Below are 6,891 nucleotides of genomic sequence, written 5' to 3'. Positions count from 1 at the left end.
AATAAAAGAGGGTGACTGAGGGATTGAGGATGGGGCCCTCTCTATCTCCACTCACGGGCTTCAAAGAATTGCACAGAGACTTGAGGCAATAGTGAAGGCACAATCATTGCGCATTTCCCGGAGGACAGCACAGAGGCAACAGTAAGAGTATACGAGGGACCATTGGCATCCTAAGACATGCCAACAGACCGCAACGGTGTTGGTCTCAGGGGGTGCTGAAGGAAGGCCTGAGGTACCCCGTAACGGGTAGAGGGTGAACGCGGAGGGGAAGCCACAAGGAATAAGAGAGCTGCTATAGTGCACTACCTTGGATGCCACACAGCACAATGAAAAGTCGGCCATAATGAAACCAAAATGGGCTCCTCCAGTACAATCCAACAAGTTGGATAAATACACGATTCTGCAACAGTCGGCAGAGGAAGATGGAGCAAGTGGCAAAAAGGAGGGAGCAACTGAGCCATTACTCTGAGCGATAATGGCGGCCATCCAAGTCCTAGGAACAACCCTAGAGACCAAGATAGATAAAGTCACTATAGAAATGAACCTGATACGAGCTGACATGCATAAAACCTCTGTCTGAGTCACTAAGGCCGAAACAAATATCACAGAACTCCAGTCCACCACACGTAAACTGGAAGAACAAGTACAGCATCTGGCCGAACAACATAAGCAAATGGCCATGAAACTGGAAGATCAAAAGGAAAGAGTCTGCAGGAATAATATAAGAGTGGTGGGGCTTCCGGAAGGGGCGGAGGACCCAAGTGTGGACCTCTTCTTAGAAGACATCATACTGAATGATCTAAAACCAAAAAGATTATCGAACTTCTTCTCGATAGAAAGAGCATACAGAGCCCGGGTCCTCCCACCAAAATCTGGGGCAACACCCAGAACAATCATTGCCAGGATCCTGTTATATAGGGATCAAGATGCTATCCTGCACACTGCATTGGCACAGGGAGACCTCCCTTATGAACTACTGTCCTGAGATTCTTCCCGGCCTTCACCCTGATGGTGAAGCAATAACGACACACCTTTGACATGGTAAAACAAACCCTCAGAGAAGAGGGCCTTAAATACATGATGCTCTTTCCCGTAAAGCTCTGAGTGATAGACAATGGCAGGTCATGGTACTTCACTGCACCCTCGGAGGTACAAGACTGGCTGGAAGGAGGGCGAGTCAAAAAACAAAACCAACACCTAGGAAGAGACTGGCGTGGGGATCGAAGCCAGAATCCAGGATCCCCCTGTGGGCAGAGAGAGGAAGAGAACAGGGAAAAGTGGTCCAGAGGCTCACAATCGGTGAGTCCTACCAGTCGGAATGAAGAAGACAGGAACGTAGTGTGGACACTAAGGACGCCGAAACGAAAACTAGCAACAAGTGCAGATTGGCAACAGTCCAGGAAGGTAACTGGTGTACTGGGTAACGTGAACAGCAGTATAGACTCCTTGTACCCGACGAATATGTAAGTCATGCTGTCACACAGCGGCGCAGAACTTGAACATGCACTGCATACAAAACTGGAGGACAATGGGCTGGGGTGAGGTCGCTAAGGTGTCAAGGGAGGCGGTGTCAACCTGCCCTATCACAAATTGATTGTTTACTGGGCGACAGATGCTTTGCAAATTTGGAATGCAGGTAGTTTTATACCTATGGTGCAGAGTAGCAGGGAGGGGAGATTCAATACGGGGTGTATGTTACACAGTTCTCTGGTTTATTTGCTCCAGAAATGATCTAATCATATCATGGGACAGTTTGCAGGGACAATGGGCAGCACACAGTTTTACAGGGGTGGAAGGTGGCAGATTGAGTGGAAAAGGAGGGAGAGAGGGACACACCACATACATCATCAATATGGTGATGTAGCAAGGTAAAACACTGAAGGTCATGTCATGGAATGTGAACGGGCTGGGGGACAAAATTAAGCATACTATAGTTCTGCAGTATCGCCACAGACCCTCACCGGACCTGGTTCTCTTTTAAGAGAGGCATCTGAAGGGTAATAATTACCTAGCACTCAATCGATTTGGATATACACTACTGGCACATGCGGGGTTTAGAACATGATCTAGAGGTACAGCAATACTAACCAAAAATATGAGGCCCCTAGTAAAGCACCGCACCTGGTGTGATCCACTGGTAAGTTATGTCGTGCATTCAGGGTCATGAGAGGGCCGGATCCTTAATATATGCTCTGCATGCATACCACTGAGGGTAAACAGACAAAATATCGACTACAAAATATCGAATGGACATAATATCGAGTACAAAATATAGGCTGGACAGAATATCGAATGGACAGAATATAGACATCAAAAATATCGTTTTGAAGGTAAGTAATGTAGTATCGAATTTGAAAATATAGATAGTCAAAATATCGAAGTACATAATATAGGTTAATAAAAATATCGAACATTTATTAATATCAAATTTTTTATAGTGTATTTTATGTGTTGAAGGTGTTTATTTATGTTATAATGTAATTTAATTAATGAATTTAATGTTATTTAAATTTTGCGTAATTTAATTCTGTAGCGGGTTGTGGGCTTATAGGGGAATAGGGTGGGAAGTAATTTAATTATAATTAATTAAATATGTAAATTTATTTATTGGTATTTGTTTATAATTAATTGTTAATTAATTTCCATTTTGTAATTAATTACATTTTAATTGCCAATTAATTTTATTTAATTGATTAATTGATAATTATGTTAATTTAACAAATTTAATTTCTGTAGCAGGTTGTGGGTTTATAGGGGAATAGGGTGGGAAGTAATTTAATTATAATTGATGAAATATGTTAATTTATGTAGTGTTATTTATAATTAATTAATTGTTAAATAATTATTTGGTAATTAATTAAATTTTAAATGAGAATTAATTTTATTAAATTGATTAGTTGATAATTATGTTAATTTTACTAATTTATTTTCTGTAGTGGGTTGTGGGTTTATAGGGGAATAGGGTGGGAAGTAATTTAATTATAACTAATTACATATGTTAATTTTTGTGTGGTATTTATTAGATTTTAATTGTTAAGTAACTTTTTAATTACTAATTAATTAAGTGTTAATTTGTAATTAATTAGTATTAATAGATAACTAATTGTAATGATTAATTTAAATTAGTATTTGTAATTAATTAATTATTATATTATATTAAATTGGTAATTACTTTTAATTAATTTTTTATAGATATTAATATAAATATATTTTTAAATAATATATGAAGTATCTACTTTCCCTACTGTTGCACTCACTGGAGTGGGAATAGTAATTTTTACCCCTACGCTATCCAACGCCTTACCTACTGTTGCACTTTCTGGAGTCGGAATAGTAATTTTTACCCCTACGCTATCCAACGCTTTCCCTACTGTTGCACTCTTTGGAGTGGGAATAGTAATTTTTACCCCTACACTATCCAACGCTTTTCCTACTGTTGCACTCTCTGGAGTGGGAATAGTAATTTTTACCCCTACGCTATCCAACCCTTTCTCTACTGTTGCACTCTCTGGAGTGGGAATAGTAAGTTTTTACGCCTACGCTATCCAACCCTCTCTCTACTGTTGCACTCTCTGGAGTGGGAATAGTAATTTGTACCCCTACGCTATCCAACGCTTTCCCTACTGTTGCACTCTCTGGAGTGGGAATAGTAATTTTTACCCCTATGCTATCCAACCCTTTCTCTACTATTGCACTCTCTGGAGTGGGAATAGTAATTTTTACCCCTACGCTATCCAACCCTTTCTCTACTGTTGCACTCTCTGGACTGGGAATAGTAATTTTTACCCCTACGCTATCCAACGCTTTCCCTACTGTTGCACTCTCTGGAGTGGGAATAGTAATTTTTACCTCTACGCTATCCAACGCCTTATCTACTGTTGCACTCTCTGGAGTGGGACTAGTTATTTTTACCCCTACACTATCCAACGCTTTCCATACTGTACTGTAAGTATATTTTAGTAATTAATTTTTAATATTAATTTAATTTAACATTGTTTTTAATAAAGTCAATATTTTTATAAACTATATTTTAGTAAAATATATTTTTTACTCGATATTTTTATACTTACCTGTTTGTAGATACAAAGTCGATATTCTGTCTGTCGATATTCTTTCGCCGATATTTTTGCTGGTCGATATTATGTCCCTCGATATTATGTCAGTGATCCACCACTGAGGCTGCATGGGGAAACATTCTCAGAAATTAGCACATTACTACTTGAAACGCCCACAGTCACTCCGATACTGGGTGGCAACATGAACGCAATGATGTCACTGGAACTAGACAGAGACACACTATCTCACAGGGCAACTGGAACACAGCCACTGAATGCTCTTGCGAAGGCGTTGGGCCTAGTAGATGTGAGGAGGCAACAAAATCCCACAATGAGGCAATACACTCATATCTCAGCGGTGCATGGGAGTGAGTCACGGCTGGATTACATTTTTACGCATACCACTACAATGGGACTGTTTCGAAGCGGATGACACAAGGCACTGGGCATATCGGACCACTCGCTAGTCGAAGTACTCCTTCATGGCCCTGTGCAGGACCGAGCTCTCCCGCCTCGGTTAGATCCACTTCAATTTAGAGACCATGAGTTCAGGAAACGGTTTGTGGAATGTACAGAGCAGTACTTTGCAGGAAACCTGGTTCAGATCCCAATGCAGGCCCGAACACAAACAGGCTCTTAAGCTTATGCAAAAAGAACTCAGAGTTCTTGAGGAGGACGCAGCCCGCACACACGCGATTGCAACACAGAGGCGCAAATATAACCTTTGCAATAAAGCCAATACATTAATAACATGGCTGGAGAGGAGAGATAGGAGCTGCAACTGGGTCCCAGAAATTCGGACTCCTGGACGCGATAAGTGGGGGTCTAGCGCAAACATAGCTGAAGCCTTTGCAACATACTACGAGGGGATATACCAATCGCTCATGGAAAGAGCGGAAATGGATAGCATTGAGCTGTTAAAAGATATAGCAGTGCCAATACTTGGACCAGAGGAGGTGGAGGCAACTGACACCGAACTGACATCAGAAGAAATAGAAGGGGCCATAGGGGATTTGCAATCAGGGAAGACAGCAGGCCCAAAATGATTCAACAATACACCAAGACCTGGTCTCTGAGGCGCCTATTTTTAGACTAATACCTATAAAACGTATGCAAAATACTGTAGTTTTCTACATTACATCCACTACTCTTTTTCCTCTTTCTATGAAGTAGTTGCAAAACGTTTTCCGCCTCTCATTAAAATAAGTTTTTAGGTCTCGACCTCTGCCAATGCCTCTGGCATTGCAGATGTCGAGACATACAGAAGTAAAACAGGAAAGCTGAACCAGGCGGATTACGCTGAGTGCATGTACCCGTGCACGCGCTTGCCGTTTGCTGCCACAGCAATGCCGAGAGCTTCACACTTCACAGGATTGCTCTCCCCCACCCCCTCTGTGCAATGCCTCTTCTCTCACCCTTTCGATATTTCCCCCGCCCTCCCACCTTCAGCCTCTTCCTCTGCAGTGCACTCTCTCCCCCCTCCCTCCTCCTCACCCCAACATTTGTCTCTCACACCACAGGCTGCTGCTATGTAATTTGGGGCATAGCTTTAAACCTGTTAACTAAAATCTTGTGCATCAAACGTGCCACTTGCGCTGTATTTGAATGCTCCTTTGAGCTGTCTGTTGTATCTAGACGTATCACATAACTAAAACATATGCGTAAATTAAAACAGGCAGACCTATTGTCTTAGCCAGTCCTTGTTAGCAATGTCTGCCTTTCTGATTGGGCCTGGGATGAGGCATCTTTTGCTGAACACTTGAGATATTCTGCAGTTTTAACAAGTTCATTGTATTTTTCTGGATCATTAAATTAACTGACGTCCCACGTTTGGGCAATTCATTTTACTCTCCTGTACCCCCTAGCCTGTGCTTGGCAGTAGCCTAAGATGACCGTAAAACCAATTGCCCCATATTTGGCAGAAACATTATCTGCACTGTATTTTATTGACAAACTGAACAGTGAAAAGACTACCCTAAGAGTAAGGTTCCAGGATCAGCACTTGTACTTGTACTGCGGTTTACAGACCTAAAACTACTGTGGTAGAAATTGCTCTTGTGGAACATTGCTGGGAAGCAGAGGCAAACGTGGTAGATATCTCACTTCTTAGCTTTTGCAATTTAATTTGTTTGCAGGAAACCTTTACAACTTAATGAATTTCGAGCTTTTAAAGATTTTGCATTATTTTCAGCTAAAGGAAGTGTAAAAGGTGGCATAATGACAGAGTTCACTAAACATGGGCTACTGGAACGCAGCATAGTAGTGTACAAGGACTAGACATCCACAAGCATCACCCATCAGACATCCACAAGCATCAGGCATCCAAAAAGGGTCTGGCATGCACAAGCATCAGGCATTCACAAGCTTCAGGCATTCACAAGCGTCAGACATCCACAAGCGTCAGACATCCACAAGCATCCACAAGCATCAGGCATCAACAAGCATCAGACAACCAGGAGCATCAGACAACCAGGAGCATCAGACGTCCACAAGCATCAGGCGTCCACAAGCGTCAGCCATCCACAAGCATCAGACATCCAAAGGCATCAGGCAACCACAAGCGTCAGGCATCCACAAGCGTCAGGCATCCACAAGCGTCAGGTATGCACAAGCGTCAGCCATCCACAAGCGTCAGACATCCACAAGCATCCACAAGCATCAGGCATCAACAAGCAACAGACATCCACAAGCAACAGACATCCACAAGCATCAGACATCCACAAGCATCAGACATCCACAAGCATCAGGCATCCACAAGCGTCAGACATCCACAAGCATCAGGCATCCACAAGCGTGAGGCATCCACAAGCGTCAGGTATGCACAAGCGTAAGGCAT

The sequence above is a fragment of the Lissotriton vulgaris genome, chromosome 9 (genome assembly GCF_964263255.1).
Source record: "Lissotriton vulgaris chromosome 9, aLisVul1.2, whole genome shotgun sequence".
Classification (NCBI taxonomy): domain Eukaryota; kingdom Metazoa; phylum Chordata; class Amphibia; order Caudata; family Salamandridae; genus Lissotriton; species Lissotriton vulgaris.
Note: the sequence above shows the minus strand (reverse complement) of the source record.